The sequence below is a fragment of the Lucilia sericata genome, unplaced genomic scaffold, assembly GCF_015586225.1.
Source record: "Lucilia sericata isolate MDLA Ls3-8-SP2 unplaced genomic scaffold, ASM1558622v1 Contig000296F_arrow, whole genome shotgun sequence".
Classification (NCBI taxonomy): Eukaryota; Metazoa; Arthropoda; class Insecta; order Diptera; family Calliphoridae; genus Lucilia; species Lucilia sericata.
Window position 1 is genome coordinate 365,404 of NW_023994321.1, and position 27,097 is coordinate 392,500.

The 27,097-nt window shown below is 31.3% G+C and overlaps 1 protein-coding gene across 1 annotated transcript in view; it reads left to right on the top strand.

Moving 5' to 3' along the window:
* LOC119603357 (AN1-type zinc finger protein 5-like) overlaps positions 1-27,097 on the top strand; it is a 41,617-nt gene that overhangs the window by 7,941 nt on the left and 6,579 nt on the right. Inside the window, 1 exon segment of the mRNA XM_037955364.1 lies at positions 4,935-5,003. The gene's annotated coding sequence lies outside the window, so the exon portion shown is untranslated.

Below are 27,097 nucleotides of genomic sequence, written 5' to 3' on the forward strand. Positions count from 1 at the left end.
GAACAGAACTAGAACAGAACTAGAACAGAACTAGAACAGAACTAGAACAGAACTAGAACAGAACTAGAACAGAACTAGAACAGAACTAGAACAGAACTAGAATAGAACTAGATCAGAACTAGAACAGAACTAGAACAGAATTAGAACAGAACTAGAACAGAACTAGAACAGAACTAGAACAGAACTAGAACAGAACTAGAACAGAACTAGAACAGAACTAGAACAGAACTAGAACAGAACTAGAACAGAACTAGAACAGAACTAGAACAGAACTAGAACAGAACTAGAACAGAACTAGAACAGAACTAGAACAGAACTAGAACAGAACTAGAACAGAACTAGAACAGAACTAGAACAGAACTAGAACAGAACTAGAACAGAACTAGAACAGAACTAGAACAGAACTAGAACAGAACTAGAACAGAACTAGAACAGAACTAGAACAGAACTAGAACAGAACTAGAACAGAACTAGAACAGAACAGAACTAGAACAGAACAGAACAGAACAGAACAGAACAGAACTAGAACAGAACTAGAACAGAACTAGAACAGAATTAGAACAGAACTAGAACAGAACTAGAACAGAACTAGAACAGAACTAGAACAGAACTAGAATAGAACTAGAACAGAACTAGAACAGAACTAGAACAGAACTAGAACAGAACTAGAACAGAACTAGAACAGAACTAGAACAGAACTAGAATAGAACTAGATCAGAACTAGAACAGAACTAGAACGGAACCAGAACAGAACTAGAACAGAACTAGAACAGAACTAGAACAGAACTAGAAAAGAACTAGAACAGAACTAGAACAGAACTAGAACAGAACTAGAACAGAACTAGAACAGAACTAGAACTAGAACAGAACTAGAACAGAACTACAACAGAACTACAACAGAACTAGAACAGAACTAGAACAGAACTAGAACAGAACTAGAACAGAACTAGAACAGAACTAGAACAGAACTAGAACAGAACTAGAACAGAACTAGAACAGAACTAGAACTAGAACTAGAACAGAACTAGAACTAGAACAGAACTAGAACTAGAACTAGAACAGAACTAGAACAGAACTAGAACTAGAACAGAACTAGAACATAACTAGAACAGAACTAGAACATAACTAGAACAGAACTAGAACATAACTAGAACATAACTAGAACAAAACTAAAACAGAACTAGAACAGAACTAGAACAGAATTAGACAGAACTAGAACAGAACTACAACAGAACTAGAACAGAACTAAAACAGAACTAGAACAGAACTAGAACAGAACTAAAACAGAACTAGAACAGAACTAGAACAGATCTAGAGCAGAACTAGAACAGATCTAGAACGGAACTAGAACAGAACTAGAACAGAACTAGAACAGCACTAGAACAGAACTAAAACAGAACTAGAACTTAAATAGAATTGAACTAGAAATTTTGGATAAATTTTAGTAGAAAATTAAAAGTCACAGTTTGCCATAATTTTTTTCTAAAACAGATTAAAACAATAATAAAAAAATTCAAACAAATTTTCACCTTTACTTTTTCAGTCAGGTGGCGTTGGTATTCATTCGTTTCACCTCAATATTTTGTGGCCAGTTTTACATTCTCCTCACACAATGATATTGGTTGGCCGGTTGGTTGGTGTCATGCATGAATACTTAAATTTCCAATCAATTGGCAAACAAAAGACATTAAAAAATCCGTTTTGAAAGTAAATTTTCAAAATGAAAATAGTTCATTTATTTTTTTTTTCACATAATAAATAAAAAAGTAGGTCAAATTATTCTTATATTTTTTAATTCTATATACAAAAATATTTATAATCTCTATGTACAATATATACAATTTTTATTTACTAACAATATTTTTAAGAATATTTTTGCAAAAAATTGAATGAAATAGAAAAACAGAACTAGACAAAAATTAAAATAAATATATAAAAAAAATAATGTATGTATATAACAAAATTTTGTATAAGTGGTGGTGTAGGGAGGGGGCCAAAAATTTTTAAATATTGTTCGTCATTTCCCACGTCATATCTTTGAAACTAAACTTACTCACTTATAAACGATCGCTGCTCTCCCTCTTTCTTTAGCATAATTCTCTCTTGTGTTTTTTTTCCTAAAGGTCTAGACGCTAGAGATCTTTTTAGTACAGTTTTTTGTGTTTTTTTTTTTGTAGAAAAGAAAAACAAAAACTACTTAAATTTATTTATTTTTAATGTTATGCAATTTGTTAAACAATTTTTTTAGTTGTGATTCTTTAAATTTCTATGAATATTTGTAGGTCTAGCTCTAAATTGCGTCTTTTTTCTATAACCATCACATTTTGTTTATTTTTCTTTTCTCATTTGACAGTCTGTCTGACATTAAAGTAAATAATAAAACCCGTAGGGCCCTTTTAGCGTCTTTTTTCTTTACATTTTTTATGTGTTATTTTTGTATTCTGTAATAATTTTAATTTTGTCTAACCTCAATCTTGTGTAACTGTATAGAATATTTTTTCTAATTTTTTCACTTTTTGGTTTGTTAATGAAAAAAATCATGATTTGCTGTTAAATATTTGTTCCCATTTTTGTTGTTTTTTGTTGTCATTATTTTCATTCATTAACGAGAAGAAATGTTTATCTTGATCATGTGCTGTTCTTATTTAATTTTTTTAAATTTTTTCTTTATAAAACGGAAGTATGCTTCATTTATTTTGTTGTAACAAATAGTTTTTGTATATAAAAATTCCTTTTTTTTGTTAAAAAAGGAGAATTTATTTCAATTCAATGTTGGTGCATTGTTTTCAAAAGATTTTTTTAATATTGTACTCGAAGAAATAAGAACAGAACTAGAACAGGACTAGGACAGAATAAGAACAGAACTAGAACAGAACTAAAACAGAACTAGAACAGAACTAGAACAGAACTAGAACAGAACTAGAACAGAACTAGAACAGAACTAGAACAGAACTAGAACATAAACTAGAACAGAACTAGAACAGGACTAGAACAGAATAGAACTAGAACAGAACTAGAACAGAACTGGAACAGAACTAAAACAGAACTAGAACAGAACTAGAACAGAACTAGAACAGAACTAGAACGGAACTAGAACAGAACTAGAACAGAACTAGAACAGAACTAGAACAGAACTAGAACAGAACTAGAACAGAACTAGAACAGAACTAGAACAGAACTAGAACAGAACTAGAACAGAACTAGAACAGAACTAGAACAGAACTAGAACAGAACTAGAACAGAACTAGAACAGAACTAGAACAGAACTAGAACAGAACTAGAACGGAACTAGAACAGAACTAGAACAGAACTAGAACAGAACTAGAACAGAACAGAACTAGAACAGAACTAGAACAGAACTAGAACAGAACTAGAACAGAACTAGAACAGAACTAGAACAGAACTAGAACAGAACTAGAACAGAACTAGAATAGAACAGAACTAGAACAGAACTAGAACAGAACTAGAACAGAACTAGAACAGAACTAGAACAGAACTAGAACAGAACTAGAACAGAACTAGAACAGAACTAGAACAGAACTAGAACAGAACTAGAACAGAACTAGAACAGAACTAGAACAGAACTAGAACAGAACTAGAACAGAACTAGAACAGAACTAGAACAGAACTAGAACAGAACTAGAACAGAACTAGAACAGAAATAGAACAAAACTAGAACAGAACTAGAACAGAACTAGAACAGAACTAGAACAGAACTAGAAGAGAACTAGAACAGAACAAGAAGAGAACTAGAACAGAACTAGAACAGAACTAGAACAGAACTAGAACAGAACTAGAACAGAACTAGAACAGAACTAGAACAGAACTAGAACAGAACTAAGAACAGAACTAGAACAGAACTAGAACAGAACTAGAACAGAACTAGAACAGAACTAGAACAGAACTAGAACAGAACTAGAACAGAACTAGAACAGAACTAGAACAGAACTAGAACAGAACTAGAACAGAACTAGAACAGAACTAGAACAGAACTAGAACAGAACTAGAACATAACTAGAACAGAACTAGAACAGAACTAGAACAGAACTAGAATAGAACTACAACACACCTAGAACAGAACTAGAACTAGAACAGAACTAAAACTGAACTAAAACAGAACTAGAATAGAGCTAAAACAGAACTAGAACAGATATAGAACAGAACTTGGACAGAACTAGAACAGAACTAAAATAGAACTAGAGCGGAACTAGAACAGACTTAGAACTGAATTAGAATAGAGCTGAACTGAACTAATTAGAACTGTACAAGAACAGAACTGGAACTGAACAAGAATTGAACTAGATCAGAACTAGAACTGAAGAAGATATATATTATAACTTTATTTCAATTGAACTGGAACTCAGACTTAAACGAAAAGTTTAAAAATGTTTTCTAAATTATTTTTTTATTTAAGAGTTATTTATGTAAAATGACAGTGTGTTTAGTATTAAATGAGTTTTTATTTATATCGTTTATAGAAATTTCAATAACATTTAAAATTTCTGTTTTTGACAAGTCACGCGCTTTTAATATTAAAAAAAAAAAACAAATGTGTTTCCCAGGGACTTTTAGTCGCTCTCGAAAAAGTTAATGTCTAAACAATTTCCGTAGTTAGATTAACAAACTGATTTTCAATTAATTTTTTTTTGTTCGTTATAAACAAAGAAAACAGATTTTATTAATTTTATTGTCATTTGTTTAAAATTCTTTTTTTTATAGCAATGACTAAATTAAATGTGTTTTTATACACAAAATGGTTCAAGTCACGTTTTTGACTATAAAATGAATTTGACACACACACACACACCTTTATTTAGTGTGTCAACATTGTTTAATTAAACCATAAAATTATTTAAAAATATTTACTTTTAATTTAAAATTATCATGTAATAATGTAATAATTTATATTTATTTTTATTTTTTCTTTCTTGCAGTTTATTGGAATTAAATATTTTTGTTTGCAAAACCTTATTATTATTATTTCGCTTAAACAAATAAACAAAGTAAGTAGAATTTTATTGAAATATTTACGTATTTTTTAAATATTTTTATAATATTTTTAATAAACAATAATAATTTGTATAGAAACGTTGCTTAAACAATTTTATGGCTTAAATTAATGATTTAGTTACAGTAAACAACTTATATAGTTGTGGTAACTAATGTGTAAACAAACAGGTTTCAGTTAATTTAAATAACTTTCTCAGCAGTTGAAATCAAACTTTAATACATACTTTGCTTGTCTATCAATTTGGTTGTGACAACTAAAGCTGTTCTCTTTCAAAAATATGTTAATTTCCTTAAAGCAATAAATATTCACCACCTATCAACTACCACCCCCTTTTAAAGGGCCCTTTCTTGTATTTTTTTTTTAAATTCTTTTCTTTCCTTTACTTGGGTGGATTTGTTATTTTTATTTAAGCTTGTCAGGGAAACCTTTTTTTGTATTTAAATCGATTTTTTCTGTTCTTGTTTTCCTTATTTTTAGTTTCATTTATATTTTTTTATAATTTTCCTTCGAATCAGCTGTTGAGTTGAATTTTTACCATTTTTTCTTGGTCTCAAATTATTCGTTGCCAAGGCTTCTTCGGCAAAAATAGCAGTGATTTGTCAGAAGTTGTTGTTTTTTTTCCCTAAATCAAGGTTTTTTACTTTATTTGTAATTTAAACGTAAATTATTTTGTTGTAAGGTAATATATTTAAATATGGAAAAGACAGACTGGAAACGAAAGAAATTTAAATAGTTTAAAGTCAAATTTTGAAAATACTTTTAGAATTTTGCCTTTTTTGACAAATTTTATAAGTTCAAAGCATTTTTTAATTAAAATTAATGTCCCAGTCTTCAATTTTGTTAATTTTAATCGAATTTCAATAGTCCAACATGAATGATATCTAAATATCATTCATATTGATCAAATATTTAATGAAATAACAAGTTTTTACACTTTTTCTTATTTGCTCTTACATGACTACAACAGCTGCAACCATTTTGTTTACAAAATGGCTTTTAATTTAATTAAATTTCCTAGTTAAAAAAAATCTACAAAAATTCGAAATCCCACCTAAAGGTTTTCTTTAAAAAATTTAATGAAAAATACTTTAAACAACATTTTTTGTTTTTGCTTAATCCTTTTGAGGCAAATTGAGTTCTTTAAATACATTTCAATACTTCACTGCGCATGTGTCAGTTTTAACACATCTATGGGTTTTTTCATCTTTTATTTCTTATCTGTTTTGCTGTTAAAACATATATGTACGTAAGAGAAGAGGTGGAAGAGGAGGGGTGGGGTGGGGTAGAAGAACATTGGGTAGCCGTCACAGTCAACCCATTTATAATAATTTCCCTTTGCCCGAAATTTAACGAAATTTTTTTTTATCTTTTAAAAACTTTTGTTTTCGATTTATGGCCAAACCGTAGCAACAAAGCCAACGCATTGCGTTCAACAAACCATTTAATCTTTTTTTTTATTTTTTGGTTTCAACAACCAAACAATTTTTCATAGCATTTTCAACTCAACTGAACTCCCTCTTCTTCTTCTTCAACGGATGCTCTTTGTTAACGAAAATAACAATAATAATAATGCTGCTGCCGATGAGTATGATGTTGTTGATGATACTCGGTTTGGCTGCTGCTTCCACTGCTGGCTGGCTGTTGTTACTATCATTTTAGAAAACCTCATCCTTATGACTTTAACTGATATTTTATTCATTTACAACAAGAATTTTCATATATGGGGTTTGTTGTTAACCCATTACAACAACTCACGTATATGTACAATTTACAATAAAGTTAAATTGTAATGAAAAAAGGAAATCCATCCATCCCCTTAACCAACAATATTAAACCGAAACTTTATACAATATTATACTTTAACATAAGGGTTGTGTTTCAAAAGTGCGGAGATAATGTTGCATGTTTTGAACATTAGTCAAGAATCGGAGATACTTATGTCGAAATGTTCCAGAGGGTCACAATTTTGAGTATATAACTTCAAAAGTTTGGTTGACCCATATGCTACAACATGTATACGAATATTGATTAAGAACCAATAAAATCTTAGTCGTCTCACGAGCCAAAAACGTCTATAAGGTCATACGGTATTTGCAGGTAATTTGTCGATCGGATACATATTTCAACTTCCAGATATATCTCCTTTGGTTTGAATTCCGGCCTTTCAATCACAAAATTAGCCTATACCATGGACTTTGCTATGGGGTTTAATGAAAAAAAGAAAGATTTATTCCATGCTAAGGTTACGATATATAGAATCGGGTAGATAAAATAATCTTGTTCATTGAAGTTTTCACCAACAAAACGATTGCAGCTCACAAACAAATCTTTATTTCGTTCCTAATCTATATCATAATCCGAGAAGATTCAAATGTTCTTCACTATTAGAGATGACCCTCGTAAAAATCCAGCCACAATATAGAAAATTATTCCTTACAGTTACTGTTGCTGCTGCTGTATGCCGGTAATGATGTGGCATCAGTGGTAAGTTGCAATAGAAATTTTATTAAAGCTGAAAATTATAAGACGCCCTGCCCTCTTCAATATAAAAATCTCTTTAATCAACATTATGGTTATAGTCAATTACAAACAGACATTGAAGGAAGGTTTTTTGATTGAAGTTTATTATTATTATTTCATTAAATTATTGTATAATTTTCCTTTAATATCACAGCTTTATAATTACATCTAGTTGACATTACTAATTTGATAATTTTATTCAAGGCGAATGGACAAAATGTGTTAACAATGGAGAAAATCAAGCAAAAACGGGCAAATTCATATTTTTTTATAGTCTTAACAATCAGCTGTTTAAGTATTCACCTTGTATGAATACGCCTCAATAGAGTTTTTTCTACTTGCCATAGAGCTGCCACTATTGCTCTAAAAATGTACAAATGAAAAACCTATGGCATCTCTGTTAACCAACCCATATTTATTTAACATCAGCAGCGACATGTATTTATTATTGTTTTCTTTTGTTGTTGCTGCTGCTGTTAATGTGTTCTTATTTCAGGGTAGACTTTTAACGCAGTTTGTTTATATTCCCAGTTTTACATGCTGCTGTTGTTGTAGTTATTCTCATGTTTTTTTGTTTTTGTTTATCCTTATATACAAATGACATTAATATATACTGTGAGTATAAACTTTTTCATATAACTTTTTTTTCGTTTGGTATATAATATAAACAATAATAAAGTACATACATATGTACATATATACATAGCCGTGTACATAGTTTACTTTGTTATGTATTTGAGTAATATAACGTGCTTGTTTTTTCTCTTTGTATACATGTGTATATAAGTAAATAATTTTTTTTGTCTAACATCATTATTATGATTGTCTTACATTACCTCCACTTTACTCTTCTACTTACTTCTACTTCCCTATTTATTTATTTTGTTGTTGTTATTATTATTTTGCTGTTTACTTTGTTGTTTAACAAAGCAAGGTCAATATCCTTAAAGTTGGAGAAAATATACTTAAATTTGAAAATATAGGTACCTATACTTTAAAAGTTGAAACCAAAAAAATATGGATTTGGATTTTTTTAATCATCTATTCTATTATTAAAGTTTTACTCATTTACTAAATCTGAAATTCTTTTGTAATATGTAATTAAAATAATTATAGAAATTTATTATTATTGATGTAATTTTCCAAAGCAAAAAAAAGTAAATACTACAAGATTACTATAATTTAACATTATTAACATTAGTGTATCAGCAAATAGTGATTAATGATTTGCTATTATAGACAAACATTATTTTCAATTAAAACTAGACGACTCATACGTTAGCAAGTATTCGGAACTTCACATGGAATCGGGGCATGAAAAATGAAATATCAGTAGTATGTAGCGCTCTGTTTTTCGTAAATCAATAGAAACCACAGCACTGAAACGACGAATTAACATCCTTAAAACGGCTGACTGATCACACAATTGCCGCTTTAATTGCACAAAAACTTCATAGGTTTAAGTAGTTGATATGGATTGTGAGTCGAGAATTCTAGAACATTAGAGCGCTCAAGTAATTGAACACTTTCGGACACAGCAGCAACGAGTCCATAAGAAATACTCGTGGTCTCACGAATTTGTTGCATAATCTTACGTACATATGTACATATGTATATAGTATGTTCCAGAGAGTCAGAATGTTAGGTTTATATCTTCCAACGTTTGGTTCACCCATACACTCCAACATGCTTACGATTATTGATCAAAAACCAATCTCTCGCGAGCCAAAATGTATATATGGTCATACGGTATTTGCAGTTTGAGTGCAATGCCAAACCTTTGTCGATCGGGTGCTGAGTTCCACTTATAGAACGATTTAAGTCCTGAAGACTCAGAAAAAAATCTATAAGGCCAAGATCATAGATAATGATTCATCAATCTGCATTGATTGAGATCCTCATTTCGAAAGGCTGATCAGACTTCTCTAATAACATAAGTTTTATTGTATTTCTATTTCAAGTCGGTTCATACTTGGGGCAAAACCAAAAAGCGTTATGTTTCAGTTCACCTAAAGTTTTAGGCAAAGGAAAGAGAAAATCAAATTTAAATTTGATATTCGGATAAGGTTAAATTACTGACTCGAAATTTGCTTGTCTTTATTAGGTCCCAAAATATCCTTTAAGTTTATGAACCGACTTTGCAATGTTGTGGTTAATAACAATATCAAATACTAGTGCGATTCCAATTGGTTATAATCCCAGATATATCTACTTTGGTTCGAATTCCGAGCTTTCAATCACAAAATTAACCTACGCCATGGATTTCCCGTTTCACGGTCGCCACCTTAGACTATTACTACAAGCCTTTGACGATTTTTTAACTAGTTCCTTTATATAAAATCAAAAATCCATAAGTCACTAACCTTTTTTTTCAAACTACGAAAATTCTAGGAACCTTCCTATAACATTCAGTCATGATTCATTATTTATTTTAACAGTTTACCTTTTATCTTTTTAAAAACTCTATTAAAAGTCTTTGAACGGCCTTCACAATACATGTTTAAAACAAAAAAAAAATATGTATGTGTTTGTTAATGATAAGCAAAAGATTTAATTTTGCTGTTTCTTTTCATGCTACACATAATTACCTCTTCCTGGCTGCGGGCTATTTACAATTAAACTTCATTTATAAAGTTTGTTTAACACTTTTTGAAAGTTCTATTTCCCATTTTGTAGATTTTTTTTGCGGATTTATAAACTTAACTTGCTTGCATACCATTGAACTGGTTTTTTACTATCACCATAATTTTAACTCTAAATCGTTTCAAAATCTCTTCTTATCTCACTTTAACTGGCTCGTCTATTATCATCAACAATTTTAGTTTGTTTTTGAAAAAAATGTCTTCTCTAAAATGATTTATGATTTAATTTCTTATGCCAGCAGTTAATATTTGTATAATTATGATAAATTTATTAAGACGTTTTCAACGTTTAAAACAGTTTGTTTAGGAATTTAAGTGTAAATTTTAATTCCTTTCCCCTGCCGTTGGAAATTTCAAATATTTTCTTTATTAAGTGTTGTTAATAATGTTGAGAACAAACTGTATTATTTACTTTAACCCCAAAAAAAAAACTTCTTCTGTCTACCACTTTTACCATTTATATATTGTCTTGTTATTAGTTATTTTACTTGTAGATATTGATAAATTAATAGTAAAGAAATAATAATAACAAGTAGTGTTTACTTTAGCCACAACTACTACTATACATTTTTCTCTTCTGCAGTGCAGGAGTCGTCTTCCAATGTGGCTCATGATATCTTGCACGTCGTTGTTTATTAGTTTTCAGAGTTGTATATACAGCCAACCAACCATGGTTGTACTTTATATTATGGTGTTATTGAAAACTTTGTTGAATGAATGGTTGTTACTTTGGCATGTTTACTTTTTGTTGTAGTTCTTTCAGTTTTACTCTTCTCTATCATTAAAATTGAAAAATGTGTTGGTGTATATGATAGAGTGTAAAGAGTGTTAGAGGGTAAGTGGTAAAGTAAAGATACCTCACAAAAGGCCTTGTATTTAGTCACTGTATACATTTCCATTTTGAGAGGAACAATTTCTGGAGAAGACCTTCTTCCTTAACATGAGTGTTCTTAGATGGTATACCCAACTAAAGCATAGTACATATGTAACTACTTGTAATTTCCCTACAACTTACTTTTCAGTAAGTACTACATAACATATTCATTATTTAGAAGGTATAAAGTAATCACTTACAAATAACATTAAATATAAGAAATTACTTTTTAACCTTGACATTTTGTTTACGAAGTTTATTTTCTTCAAGCGATTGCGGTAAGTACTTACTTAACTATCTATTTGTAAGTGATGGTAGTAAGTATTTGCCACCAATGGCATCAAATTGCCCTTCACATGTGAGGCCTTTGATTTTTCCCTCTATCCCGATAGAGTTTTATTATAAAAAGGAACTTTAGTTTTGTATTTTATTGTTAAAGTCTCATATTTCAAATTCCCTGGCGTTTGGTTGTTCCTTTATTTTATTAATGTTTTCTCTTCACTCACTGGCACACAATAGTCACTTCTTTTAGTCGTGTTTACTATTGGTATATTAATCTTGATAAAATATTTAGTTAAATAATTTAAATGTATTTCAAAAATAGTTCTGAGATTATTGATTTGAATAATATCAAGAATTGAAGTTGGTTTTGTGGGTTCTAAAATAGATCCGGATACGATATTCCTATGACCTGAATGCGATATTTATTAATGTAGTTTCAGGCTGAAATTTACTTCTGACGGTCTAGATATATTATACCGGAATTTATGAGAATCTTTCCATGCATAACCCCATACACAAGATATAACTAGGATATAATTTCAACTTAATATTGTTAAAATAAGTATAACTTTTTCGATCCGAACTTCTTATTTTTCAATTAGCGACAGAACCTTAATTTCCTCGTGAAAAAAGTAGGTGTTACAATTTTTTTTAAATATTTATATTTCAAGTATTACGATACTATTGCCGATGTAAAATAGGAAGGAATATTCCAATTTGGGTGTTCTATCCGGTACTTGTAACAAAATTACATTAGATTTCTTAGAAACACATCCTAGAAACAGTCTAAATCTGAAAGAGACTTATCCCTAGGTATCTGAGTTTGCGGTCTCACAAAAGGTGCTGTAACAATTCTTTTTACTAAAGAACTTCTGGAAAGGGACTGATTATTCAATTTCTAAAATAAACCTATTCAAAACTTGTTCATTCCGGAAATTTCTAAAAATAGCTTTTTCTTATTACACCATTTTGATTTGTTTCACATGAAATTTCTCACACTCAAATCAAAATGGAGGTTACTTAAACAACAGTTGATTAAAAAGTACAAAAAGTAAGTATTTAAAAATTTTAATAAAAATTCAATGACTTGACTTATTTTTTGGGTTGATTTCACTTCTTTTCCTTTAAAACGACACACTCACACACCGAGTACATATACGAACATATTTTCTTGTAGGTTTTATTACTTTTCTTTCTGATTGTGGTTCAATAACACTCTTCTTTTTATTATTTTATTTGTTTTCTTTTGAACACATCTTTTTATGTGTTCATTATGTTTACCGTTCATTTGCCTTTTATCCAATACTTTTTAACGCAATGCACCAGAGGAGTAGTTCAACATACAAGCCGCCACCAGCCATAACAACAACAGACCCTAGCTGCTGGCAACACATGCTTACTCGCTCACATGCCCATACATCAAATCCTCAGCCGCCGCCACACACCACACATGGTTTCCCATTATATACATAAATGTTGGTGTATATACATACTTCTTGATTTATTTTCTTTTGGTCTTCATTTTTATTATAAATGGACAAAAAAAGGGAATCCTCTCCTTAGCAGAGTCTGTCTGTCTTACTTACTTTATGTTTATTTCGTTGCGGCTGCGACTGCGACTGCTTGCTGTTGTCATCATCTAGCTGTCTTGGTTTTTTGTTTAAATTCTTAAATGTCTGAGTCTGCCTGCCCTTTTTTTCAAACACACGTCCATATACAACCCTGTGTAATTGAGGTATTTTCGTTATATTGGTCCTGTGTTTCGCTTTTGTCCATTCGTTTTAAGGTTTAATCTTATGTTGTTGTTGCTGCTTTTTATAGTTAATAGTCTTAATTTAATGCTTTGTTGCAGTTATTGTTCACATAAACTTGTTGTTTAGTTGCCTTTAATTGCTTGTTAAGAACAAAAAATAAAAGTTTGTGTAATGAATCTTGGTAGTTTTTTTTTAGCTTTATGAAGGATTTTATGGTTTACGCTTTTTAATTTTGACTTTTTTGTATGTTTTTTCCTTTAAACGTGTCCTGTTTTTAGGGTTCAAGGAGATTTGAAAAGTTTTTTTATGCATGCTTCAGTTCCTCTGTTTCTTTTTGCAGATTTTATAAGAGGCGAAGAATTTTTGTTTAGTCTTTTTGTTGGCTTTTGATTTTTCAATGACCTTTAGCGAACTCTGTAGAGTAATTGACTTGGGTCCTTCAAAAGTGTTTTTTGTGATACCGGGATGCTCGGTTGTGGAGAAGACGGAAGTAATTTCTAATTTACAATTTACCTATGTATATAGATCCTTTGGATCTAATCAGGCAGACGCAGAAATTTGTGATACAGATATAGATAGATAGATAGATAGATAGATAGATAGATAGATAGAATAGATAGATAGATAGATAGATAGCCTAGATAGATATAGATAGATAGATATCGCTCAGATAGCTAGATAGATAGATACTGATAGCTAGCATAGTAGATGATAGATGAGACTAGATCGACTAGATCGCTGATAGCATAGACTCGATCGCTAGCTCGCTTCTAGCTCGATCGCTCGCTGCTCGTAGCTAGATAGCTCGCTCGCTAGCCGATGCTCGATCGCTCGCTCGCTCGCTCGCTCATCAGCCGCTCGCTCTAGCTCGCTAGCTCGCTCGCTAGCTCGCTCGCTCGAGCTCGCTCGCTCGCTCGCTCGCTCGCTCGACTCGCTCGCTCGCTCGCTCGCTCGCTCGCTCGCTCGCTCGCTCGACTCGCTTCGCTCGCTCGCTCGCTCGCTCGCTCGCTCGCTAGCTCGCTCGCTCGCTCGCTCGCTCGCTCGCTCGCTCGCTCGCTCGCTCGCTCGCTCGCTCGCTCGCTCGCTCGCTCGCTCGCTCGCTCGCCTCGCTCGCTCGCTCGCTCGCTCGCTCGCTCGCTCGCTCGCTCGCTCGCTCGCTCGCTCGCTCGCTCGCTCGCTCGCTCGCTCGCTCGCTCGCTCGCTCGCTCGCTCGCCTCGCTCGCTCGCTCGCTCGCTCGCTCGCTCGCTCGCTCGCTCGCTCGCTCGCTCGCTCGCTCGCTGCTCCTCGCTCGCTCGCTCGCTCGCTCGCCTCGCTCGCTCGCTCGCTCGCTCGCTCGCTCGCTCGCTCGCTCGCTCGCTCGCTCGCTCGCTCGCTCGCTCGCTCGCTCGCTAGCTCGCTCGCTCGCTCGCTCGCTCGCTCGCTTCGCTCGCTCGCTCGCTCGCTCGCTCGCTCGCTCGCTCGCTCGCTCGCTCGCTCGCTCCTCGCTCGCTCGCTCGCTCGCTCGCTCGCTCGCTCGCTCGCTCGCTCGCTCGCTCGCTCGCTCGCTCGCTCGCTCGCTCGCTCGCTCGCTCGCTCGCTCGCGTCGCTCGCTCGCTCGCTCGCTAGCTCGCTCGCTCGCTCGCTGCTCGCTCGCTCGCTCGCTCGCTACGCTCGCTCGCTCGCAATCGCTATCTACCGCTAGCTCGCTCGCTCGCTCTTTCCGTGCCTTCTACCTGACCGTCCCCAGAGTATCTGGAGGAAATCGCAACTACGAAATTTAGACTGACAAACTGGAATAATAATTTTCCGGAGGCACCTCAAAGCTCTTGTAGAAGAATATCCTCTCACCGACTCATTCGGAATCAGTTGCTTAGTTCATCAACACGAAAAGTTTAATTTGAAGAAGACGTTTAAGAAAAGTTTTAATTTCCTTGACTATAAATTTAATAAGATTTTCTTTTAAATATTCTTCTTGCAAATGTCATCACATTCCAAGAAAGGAATCATATAATAAAGGAAACAACTCAAATTCTAAAAACCCACATTGACCATTCATAAAGACAAGAAATAAGGCTATTTTTGAGGTTATGTTTTATGTATAATTCAACGTCATTTTGTAAACTAAATATTGTAATAAAAGGAAAGAAATATATAAAACATTTTATATTTATGACAAAGATACATGAGAGTTTGTAATCATTTATAACACTAATATGCCAGTATTTTAATTTATATATACTAACATACTTGAAAACTCATATACATACATATACATATGACCTATAAGTAGTATGAGTATGTATAATTTGTATGTAAAATTTTATGACTAGTGTATATTTACAATGAAAAATTAATGCCATATCCGCCACACACTCTGAGTCAGTCTGAATATAATGTATGAAAAATAAAAGGAATATACATGAAGACAGGAAAAAATACGATAGGAAAGACAAACGAGAAGCACAAGTATGGTATATGTACATACATATACTATACAATTTTTTTTTAAATATACTTTTTGTTTTTCTTAAAATTATGAATGATAATCCACAGAGCAGAGTCCGGACCATATGTACATTTTTGTTTTTGCTTATGCTGACAGCCCGAAAAAAACACAAATAATACAAAAGACCATGGATGAAATGTTGATTTTGGGAAGAGAATGCTAAAAGAAAACGTCAAGCCTGTGGCATATGTTTTTTGGTTGCAAATATACAAAAAGGAAACCTAATTTAAGAATTACCACAGAATTATGCGTTGTTTTTTTTAATGACTTCTTATACTGCAAATATTGAGTCATTGTACAAAAATTAGGAGAGAGTTTACACTAATACGTAAAATTAAACCAGTCTAGGTCTTGCGAATATGCAATGGTGTGTTAAATGCTATTTTTTCTGTACTTTATTGTTGGATTATTAAAACGTAAGAATATTTTTCTTTAGTAATTTTGCAAGACCATTTATTGTTGTAAATAAACATTTTGGAATCCGTTATATGGACTATTGCAATTCCATGTGTTTTGTTGTTATATTGGAAAAGCAACCATATTGTTGCACCCATTGCAAAAGTCCTAAGTACAAATAATTTTAGAACAAACAATAAATGTCATTGAATTTATGCCAATTTTCATAAATATCACGCCTACAACAGTTGTTTATGTCAGAGATGGAAAATAAAGATTTGGCAATGTTAACACAGGCTAACACATATTTAAACTGTTCAAAAGATTGGTCTATGCTGAATACGAATTTGGGCTCCTAATTTCTCCATCACATCAGGTTTTCCAGATGTTGTGTCATTAAGATTAAAAAATGTCGTTTTTGAACATATTTAAGGCGTTGTAACAGCGTTAAGATAAGTTTATTTATAAAATCTGTTAGACACTGTTAAAGTCTATTAAGTCGACTTTAAAATAAAGTTTTAACCTCTATTATATCCTTTCCTTCTTCGAAATATGTATCTTAAGCTAAACTGCTTACTTCTAATGCAGCAAATAAGAAATAGGTACAAAGTCAGCAGATAAGTAATGTTTCTCTTAACTATAGATGCAATTCAATAATGAATATAAAATAATATAAACATTATGTCATATTGGAAAATTTATTTATTCAATAATAAGTATAATTTTGTATTGATTAACATTAAATATTTTTATTAACTTGCTTCAAGATTGAACAGAAATTTTATTAAACAATAGAATTGAAAAAAAAATTTAATTGTTTATTAAAAAAACATAAAACAACAAAATGACCTTCAATTGTTTTTACCCTATATACACAATATTTATTTTTTATTATTATTTTTATACATGTGTAGCTTTTTGTTAAACAAAAAAAAAAAAAAATAGCACAAGTACTACGTCTCTGCTTCGTCTGACGCGTCTATTGTGTCAGACCAGAAAAAAAAAGAAACAAACAAACAAATATACATTTTCATTTGGCAATTTTTCACTGTTGCCTGGTTAAATAATTGAAATATTCTCTTTATATGTTTGTAAATTTTAAAAATGTGAAAAACTAAAGAAAAAACTCTTTTTGCAATATGTTTTTTCTTACACAGAAATATTACAAATAAACAAAATAAATATATTTTTAATTTAATTTACGAAATATAAAATAAACACTCTCTCAAACGTACTCATACGTCAACTAAATATAGTATTTGCTATTATTCTACGTATGACTATACTTACGGCTGACTACGTAATACAAAGTTTGTCGTTGTGTTAATGAGACTATAAGTATTGTTGCAGAGTTGGAAAAGCGTATCATTTCTTTAATATTTTGTAGTATCAATGAAATTTTCGAAACTGATATTAATTTCAAAGAATTTTCGCCAATTCATTGTTCCCCACTGTCTTTTTAAGTAGACTGTTGACTTTGAGAACACAGGACGACCTGTTCTATATTAGCACCGTCCCAGGGAAGAGGTCAACTTTTTATAAAGGTCTTCAGGGTGCAAGTGTGTTTGCAAGCTCATGATTACAACTCTGCTGAACTCGCTGTTTACGTTCTCTATTGGTTGTTTGCCCTTAGAAGCGTGTCCTGGTGTCTTTTCTTCCTGATATCAATTTCAATGAAAATTTCCGCCAATTTACTGTAACCCCATCCTTTTATGTAGACAGTGGACTTTGAGAGAACAGAAAGACCAGTACTAGATTAGCGCCTTCCCAGGGAAGAGGTCAACTTTTCACAAATTTGCTTTTCACCTTCTCTATTGGTTGTTTGCCCTTAGATGCGAGCCCTGGTGTCTTCTCTTGGCTACTTAGCGGGAAGAGGCGGTTTCCTTTCCTTTTAACAACTAGCTAACGCGTTAGTTAGCTGCTTCTTTGTCTTAAAAGACTCAGATCTCTTTTTCTTCTTGGCTCAATTCCTCGATTTATCTGGTTCTCTTTGCCTCATAGATTGACAGAAAATCAGCTATAACCTGGGAATAAGCATCTTCTTTAATTTTCTCGCTCTACTTTATTTCGGTTGGATTATGTGATTGTTCTGTTGTTATCATCTGAGGATTCAGAGTCGAAACCCTTACCCATATTAAAAGGCTGAGATTGCTTTGTGTATTCTCCGAGTATTTCCTTTTCTTTCACCTCTACATTCTGGCCAATGGCAATGGATGTCCGCCAAGGAGGCCAAAGTGCCCACCTTCATAGTAGTTTTTTACTCACCATTATAGGATGACAACGACACAAATCTATTACTTTCATAACGACAGTTTTCTCTATAGAAATGAAATATAAAAAAAAAAAACCATTTGAAATTAAATTTTCCAACCCTGTATAAATGACTAAGCCCGGGGGTGGGGAAGGTAAAGAGTTTTAAACATGTGTTGAAGATCTATTATATGATTATTGTTATTTGCTTTTGTATTTATATTTGTGTCTGAATTTCAACGGCAAAAACAAATATTGACTGCAAGGCAGGGATGGGTAATTGGGCATTTTCAGTGGTACTTAAAATCGTTTATTTTAATTTAAATTTTTTAAGAAGAAATGCTTTTATTACTTTTCTTCTTTATTTACATAAGTTTATGAGAAAATTGTCGCAAAAATATGAAAAATCTAGCAAATGTTAAAAGATTTAACTGTTGCTTATATAAAAAAGTACTTTCCCATACCTGCCACAGACATAGAATGCGTCATATGTCTGCTTTTGAAAATACACCAAAATAATAATTATATACTGCATGAATGAATGACGTCATGTATTTTTCTAATTACTAAAAAATAAGTATTAAAATAAACTACGAAAATATCTTAAACGTCATATTTAGTTGTCGTCATTAAAAGTTTTAGTAAATTGTATACAAGTACTTTAATTTTTTGCCATTTCAATTAGAAATGTTTGCCTTTTTTGTTGTACATAAAATGTAATTTTACAACCTTGAATTTATTTTATTTTGCTTTCTGTCTGTAATTTTTATAAAATACATTCACGATTTCCTTGCAAACATGGTTTTGAAAAACCAGCAAAAAAATTTACAAACAAAAGATTAAACAACAAAATCAAGATTATTTTAATGCCAACATTTTATTTTTGCTGAAAATGGAAATAGTTGTTTAATGTCATTTAATTTAATTGTTTAAGGCGTTTTCTCTAAAAAATACGTTTCTCATTTAATTAAATAAAAAACATGTATTTTTAATTAAATATCAACAAAATTAAGCTGATATTGAACTTAAACCTGCTAAATAACGAAACAAGTGTTTTTAAAAGGTACTCTGTTTTCTTAGAGTTGAGTTGACATTACTCGAGTATGTTAAATTCAGTAATGCCCACTTAGCGTTAAATTTGACAGTTCTTTTATAAAATAACTTTTTACGGGAAATTTAAAACGTTTTCCGTTTCATCTTTATTGAAAATATTTTAATTAATTGATAACATTTCGTTGAAAATATTAATATTTATAAGTGTGTTTTTGTATGTAAATATACGACGCATAAATTGAAATTCTATAAAAAAAATATTTTTTATGTAAATATTTGGCTGATGAAATTCTTACAATTTACAAAATCATATTCTTTGTTTAATTTCTTTAAATATTAAAAGAAATTTATTGATTTTTAAAGGAGTTTTTATAGTAATTTAATGTTATTGTTGTATAGAGTTTATATTTCTTAAATTCTCTTTAGTTCGTTTCTAGTTCAGTTCAAGTTCAGTTCTAGTTCAGTTCTAGTTCAGTTCTAGTTCAGTTCTAGTTCAGTTCTAGTTCAGTTCTAGTTCAGTTCTAGTTCAGTTCTAGTTTAGTTCAGATAGTTCAGTTCTAGTTAGGTTCTAGTTCAGTTCTAGTTCAGTTTTAGTTCAAGTTCTGTTCTAGTTCAGTACTAGTTCAGTTCTAGTTCAGTTCAAGTTCAGTTCTAGTTCAGTTCTAGTTCAGTTCTAGTTCAGTTCTAGTTCAGTTCTAGTTCAGTTCTAGTTCAGTTCTAGTTCAGTTCTAGTTCAGTTCTAGTTCAGTTCTAGTTCTAGTTCAGTTCTAGTTCAGTTCTAGTTCAGTTCTAGTTCAGTTCTAGTTCAGTTTCTAGTTCAGTTCTAGTTCAGTTCTAGTTCAGTTCTAGTTCAGTTCTAGTTCAGTTCTAGTTCAGTTCTAGTTCAGTTCTAGTTCAGTTCTAGTTCAGTTCTAGTTCAGTTCTAGTTCAGTTCTAGTTCAGTTCTAGTTCAGTTCTAGTTCAGTTCTAGTTCAGTTCTAGTTCAGTTCTAGTTCAGTTCTAGTTCAGTTCTAGTTCAGTTTCGTAGTTCAGTTCTAGTTCAGTTCTAGTTCAGTTCTAGTTCAGTTCTAGTTCAGTTCTAGTTCAGTTCTAGTTCAGTTCTAGTTCAGTTCTAGTTCAGTTATAGTTCAGTTCTAGTTCAGTTCTAGTTCAGTTCTAGTTCAGTTCTAGTTCAGTTCTAGTTCAGTTCTAGTTCAGTTCTAGTTCAGTTCTAGTTCAGTTCTAGTTCAGTTCTAGTTCAGTTCTAGTTCAGTTCTAGTTCAGTTCTAGTTCAGTTCTAGTTCAGTTCTAGTTCAGTTTTCATTCTGATCTAGTTCTTTTAAGCCATATTCTTAATAAGAATTTGTTATTATCGCAAATATTTGTCGAAACCTTTAGGAAAAATATTTCTGTTTTCTTAAGGCAAACAACAAAAAACTTTTACTATAATGCTAATAAAACTGGTTTAGCAACATTAATTTTCAGATTTCACAATAAAGAACATAAAATAAAAATTGAAATTTAAAGAAACTAAAAAAGAGAATTGTTGCAAATACCTTATAATCAGTGAAGGTAGTCCGACTCAAATCAATGAATACAACCTCAATTATTTTTTTAAACAATAGTGTTTGGTATTAATTTTTTTTATATCTACATTAATTTATTTATACAGTCACAAAGAGGACCTTGTTTTTTTCTTAATAACCGCGATATATTGTTAAATATTTATGTTCCTTTTTTGTGCAAATATATTGCTGATTTTTTAATATATTATACATGTTGTCCAAATTATACTTCCTCTTAGCTAATTTATTACTAAAAAAATATACAGCAAAACCTATTGGCAAGTTGGCAAAAAAGGCACTTAATTTTTTTCGTATATCATACTGTGTTTGCCACATTCTTTACCACTTCAACTTAGAACATTATTCCTTAACATGCCTTTTATTATACCATAATATTTTATACTAAAATACATTTATTATAAAATACTTGAAAAATTTTTGTTGAGACCAAAATAGAGGGGTTTAAAAGAATGACTTCAATTCAGGACCAGATTCTAGGTTGGGGAATATATGACAACTGTCTTAGTTAATACAAATAAGTTTTCCTTTAAATGTCAGTTTTGAACACTGCTCCATCCGCAAAGAACCAGTCACGTCACCGGTTCCCATTTCTTTAACTAATTTTTAATTGTAATATATTGGGAATCTGCTGTTATATTTCGTAAAGGTTTTTTAATAAAAATTTTCCATTTTTTTCTTTAGAAAAGATTTATTTATTTTAAACAACTGTACTATGTGTACTTTACCATTAGGTTGGTACCATTAGGTTGGTATCTTCTTTTCCACTTCATGCCACATTCCTTTACTCCGCTTTATCTAGTGAAACTAACTCTTTTTATTCTGTTGGCCCAGTAGAGAAAAGAAAATGAGAAGATTAAAGCCTATTAAAGTTATTTCCGGTCACGTAAATCTATACTTTTGCTCTTCTTCATGTTGTGGTGTCTCATTATTCTTTTACTCTGGCAAATTTATATTGACGTTTTTTGTGTTATTAAAATAAGCAAAACCTGAGCGTGAAGATGTTGCACAGATTATGGACTGCCTTATCATGTCAGAGTTCTAGGAATTTTTATAATACATTGTACATGCCACAACCAAAAACCAACTAAATATTAAAACTATGTGGTGTGGTGGTTGATTTTAGAAGAGACCCACCACCATCATCATTAAACCATTTAAGCCATAACAATAGGATTTTCTTTGTTTATTACAGTTTTTTGAAAAAATAGAATGTCCATAACGAAAAGAAGATAATGATCAAAGTGTTCTGTCAATTCCAGAGTACAGCAGGTTGGACAACGTAGGCTTGACAGTTTGTTGTACACAAAATTAACTAAATTTGTATTTATATTGGTTTGTAGAATTTCAGTTTGGATTAAAATAAATTGTAACGAGTCCATGGACAAATTAAGTGCGATTGTTGTATTTTTTTTTAATTACTTCAAATGCGGGGATTATAAATTGGAAATTCTATGGATTAAAGTTTAATGTTTTTATAGGGAACTGAAGTTTAATAATTATAACATTGGAATTAATTGAATATCTAAACAGCTGCTTGATAAGTTAATAGAACAGAACTACAACTAGAACAGAACTAGAACAGAATTAGAACAGAATTAGAACAGAATTAGAACAGAACTAGAACAGAACTAGAACAGAACTAGAAAAGACTAGAACAGAACTAGAACAGAACTAGAACAGAACTAGAACAGAACTAAAACAGAACTAGAACAGAACTAGAACAGAACTAGAACAGAACTAGAACGGAACTAGAACAGAACTAGAACAGAACTAGAACAGAACTAGAACAGAACTAGACTAGAACAGAACTAGAACAGAACTAGAATAGAATTAGAACTGAACTAGAACAGAACTAGAACAGAACTAGAACAGAACTAGAACAGAACTAGAACAGAACTAGAACAGAACTAGAACAGAACTAGAACAGAACTAGAACAGAACTAGAACAGAACTAGAACAGAACTAGAACAGAACTAGAACAGAACTAGAACAGAACTAGAACAGAACTAGAACAGAACTAGAACTGAACAATAACAAAACGCTAACCTAACGAGGTGAAGTCATTGGCGAAGTCAGAAAAGTGGGGCGAAACAAGGTATATTAATTATAAGGTAGTGTTAACAGAGCAGCTGATTGTTTTTTGCTAATACACTTTTTTATATGTAGTTTGACAATGTTCTGGCACTTTGAAGTGTAGGCATGCTTTCAAACTCCGTATATAAAAAATAAAATGAATTCGCTCCGTATTTCTGAATTCGCCGACGACACTACCTTATAATTAATATATCTTGGGGCGAAATATATATTTGTATTTGTATATTAGTTTGACAGCCTCTCATTACACATTTTTATGAACAAAATAACAATCAACTGTTGGAATAACTTCAACTTATCAATTCGCCTTGTTGAAGTCAGTGGACAAATCGGGCAAATACATACTTTTTTATATACATATGTTTAAATTCGCCTTGATTGAAAGTTAAATGAAGAAAAAACTAACAGCTGTTTGAAGTGTGGTCACTTTGAGTAAATGTTTACTATGACAGTTTACGTTTAAATAACACAGTGGTGAATTTTTGTAACATGCTATAAAATATATTTTTATGGAAAACATACATATTTAAAAACCAATAAAATAGAATGTTGTTTTCCGTCTAATGCGGTGATATTTTTTGAAAGATAATAAATTATTAACATTTTCAAAAGTATGCGTAATATTAACACAAATTTGTATGAGTGATGTATGTTTAGTGGAAAAAATAACATCATCAATCAAATTAAAGACATCACAAATTAAATTGAAATTTGTACATTTTATTTGCTTTTTTTTATTATTCTCTATAATAAAAAACCAGTTGTTTGGAAACCTCACAGAGATTTCTTTTTAAAATAATAAATTGAATTAATTACAAATTCACCACACTTCTAAACACAAATATATTTCCATATGCTTAAGAGTGTGTTTGTTTTTATTGGTATTTTTTCGTAATGTATTGGATTTATTGCATTGTAATTATTTTAACTAAAAAACCCGCTCTTTTTTTATAAATTTTTTCTACTTTTTAATAAGAAATATTTTTGTGTGAAAAAAAATTCAGCAATAAAATCTGTTAAAATACATTTCAAGGCTGTTAAGCTGTTTCTGTTGCTGCTAGCCATTAACAAGGCAATAAACCAGTTTAGATACAAAAACAAAATTTAATAGTAATCTAGCTACTAACACAAAAAAGCCAAACACAGCCAATTTTTTTTTTAAATTTAAAATTTTACAATGCACTTTTTCAATACATACAAAACGCCAACATTTTCTTTGATCCAATACCAGTTTGGGTCTGATAGGTGCTGCAATATAGGTATAGTTTTAATGTTTTAACTGATATTGGAATTACTTTTTTGTTTAAGGAGGTGAGTTTCTTATTCCAGTTTGTTTATTATAAGGTTTGTTCAATTTTCTTGAAACTAAGGGAGTATTTCTTAATTATTTCTAATATTTAAATGTTATCAATATTAAAAGAGTCCTAATATATACTCCCTTTACCTTAGTGGTGAATTTCTAACTTGTTTTTATTTTACTCTTAGCTTTTTACATTTTCTTAACTTTAGAACCTGCGCAGATTATGTTTTTCTAAAGCATTTTTAGAAAGAAAATAACAAAAAGTACTGCAATTGTTTTTTATTTATAAAAGGAGAGAACAAACTCATTGTTGTTAAACTTGTTTATCTTATTATTACTGTAAAAATTCACCACGTTTGTGTTTTGTTTACTTTACACTCGTTTTTTTTTTTCTTTTCGTTCTTTTTATATGTCACTTAGAGAGGGGCAAAAGCGTTTGGTTTCTTTTATTTTTAATGGCGTTTTTTATTATTTTCTTTTTTTTTAATTTGCCTTAGGTTTTGGTTTTTATTATATTTTGTTTTTAGGTGTGGTAAATTTAAATTTATCACTCAAGCATTACACAATAATATAAAGTTGAATTTAACAATAATAATAAAATAAAAATGAAACAATATGGGGAGTTGCCCTGATTCATACAGCACAACAAAAAATGTAAATGTAAAAACCCACTCATTTTTAGAAAATCTCTTCTTACATAGAGAAAATGTAAATGAGCGCTGGATGTGTGGAAATGATGAGGAAATTTACATAGTGATTTAATTTATTTTAATCTATTAAATAAATTTTAAATTAATGTACCTATAGAAAATTTTATAAAATTAATGTACCCAGCTATTAGTATTGGATAGGTATTATAAAATCTATGAAATTTTAAAAAGATTTTCATGTCAGCCATTTTATAGCTTAGAATAGAGCAAGGCGTATCTATTAGGGTGATCGATTATTCGACATTTTCCAAAAACCGGTTTTCGAATAGTTCGAATAGTTGACATTTAAAAAAAACCGGTTGATATTTTTCAAATTCAGAAAAAACCGGTTAACCGGTTTTTCATTATAATTAAAAAAAATGTATTTTAATTTGAAAAACTTAATGTCTATGTTTAAATTTGATTAATAAAACATGGCCCGAAATGATTTTTAACAGTTTAAAAGATTATAACTTTAGATCTAATCGTCTGATTTACATTATTTCTTTAATATAAAAAAATTAGGAAAAAAGTGGGACACTTCTGTTAAACATAAGGTACTATGTAATCCTAGCTTATTTTAAAAGCCCTGTTTAGGAAATTGCTATAGGCATTCCAACTCTTCCATAAAATTTCAGCCGTAAATTAATTATTGTAATTGGAATATAATCTTAAGATTGCTAAATTTTATCAAACAGTTATCAATTTTACAAATAAATTTTTTTAATTAATTAGGAAAATCAAACAAGTTTAACCAAAAGAGCTGTAGAAAATGTACTCTAGTTCCTCGACTCGAATATTTTTAAAATTTAGACGGGCTGTATTATTATTTACTTATAAATTTCATTTTAATAATCTTTGAATACAAAGCAAATAAAAGTATTCGAAACCGGGTTTTAAAAAGTGAAAAAACCGGGTTATTCGATATTCGAAAAATCAACATTAAGAAAAAACCGACACTGGTAAAGCAGAAAAAACCGGTTTTAAAACCGGTTGAAAAATCGAGTCGATCACCCTAGTATCTATGCAATAGTCTATGATGGGCTATGTAGTTCATAAACTTGTTCATAGATTAGTTCGTAGGCTAGTTGATGGACCAGAACATAGACTAGTCAATAGACTAGTTCATAAACTGGTCATAGCCAAGTCAATAGACTAGTTCATAAACTGGTCATAGCCAAGTCAATAGACTAGTTCATTGACTGGTCCATAAACTAGTTTATAGACTATATCATTGACTTATAATTAGACTAATCTGTAGAGTAGTTCATAGAAGAGTTCATTAACTATGTAGTTCTTTGTATAGTCCATAGACTTAGGGTATAGACTTGCTCATAGACTGGCCATGGCTTAGTCAATACAATACATTCATTGACTAGTCCATAACTAATCTGTAGAGTAGTTCATAGAAGAGTTCATTAACTATGTAGTTCTTTGTATAGTCCATAGACTTAGGGTATAGACTTGCTCATAGACTGGCCATGGCTTAGTCAATACAATACATTCATTGACTAGTCCATAAACTAGTTTATAGGATATACCATTGATTAGTAATTAGGCTAAGCATTAGAGTCTAGTTCATTGACTACTTCATAGACTAGAGCATAGACTTGATCATAAACTTGATCATAAACTTGATCATAAACTTGATCATAGACTAGTTCATAGATTATGTTATAGACTTGTTCATAGACTAGGTACTAGATTTGTTCATAGACTTGTTATTGCCTAATCCACTAATTCATTGACTTGTCCATAGACCATTTGACCAGCAATTCGACTAATCAATAGAGTGGTTCATATATGAGTTCCTTTACAAGATCTTTGACTAGTCTGTATGTTATAGACTGGTGCGTAGACTAGCACGCAGTCAATAGGCAATAGTAGTTGATAGACTAGTTCCTACACTGTTGATTTGTACGGAGTATAACAACCTCATGAACAAAACACAATCAGCTATGTATTCAAACTTCACCGTATATAGATTTAAATAAATTATAAAGGAAAACTAAAATTTAATTTCCAATTGAAATATCATACCTTTGTCTAAAATTATACCTATCTAAATTTACTTGAAATTGTGTGATATTTTAAAGTTAAATTGGAATAGTTCTGTTTACACTCATAAATCATTAAAACAAATGACAGCTGTTTTATCAAAACACAAATGTCTAACAAAAG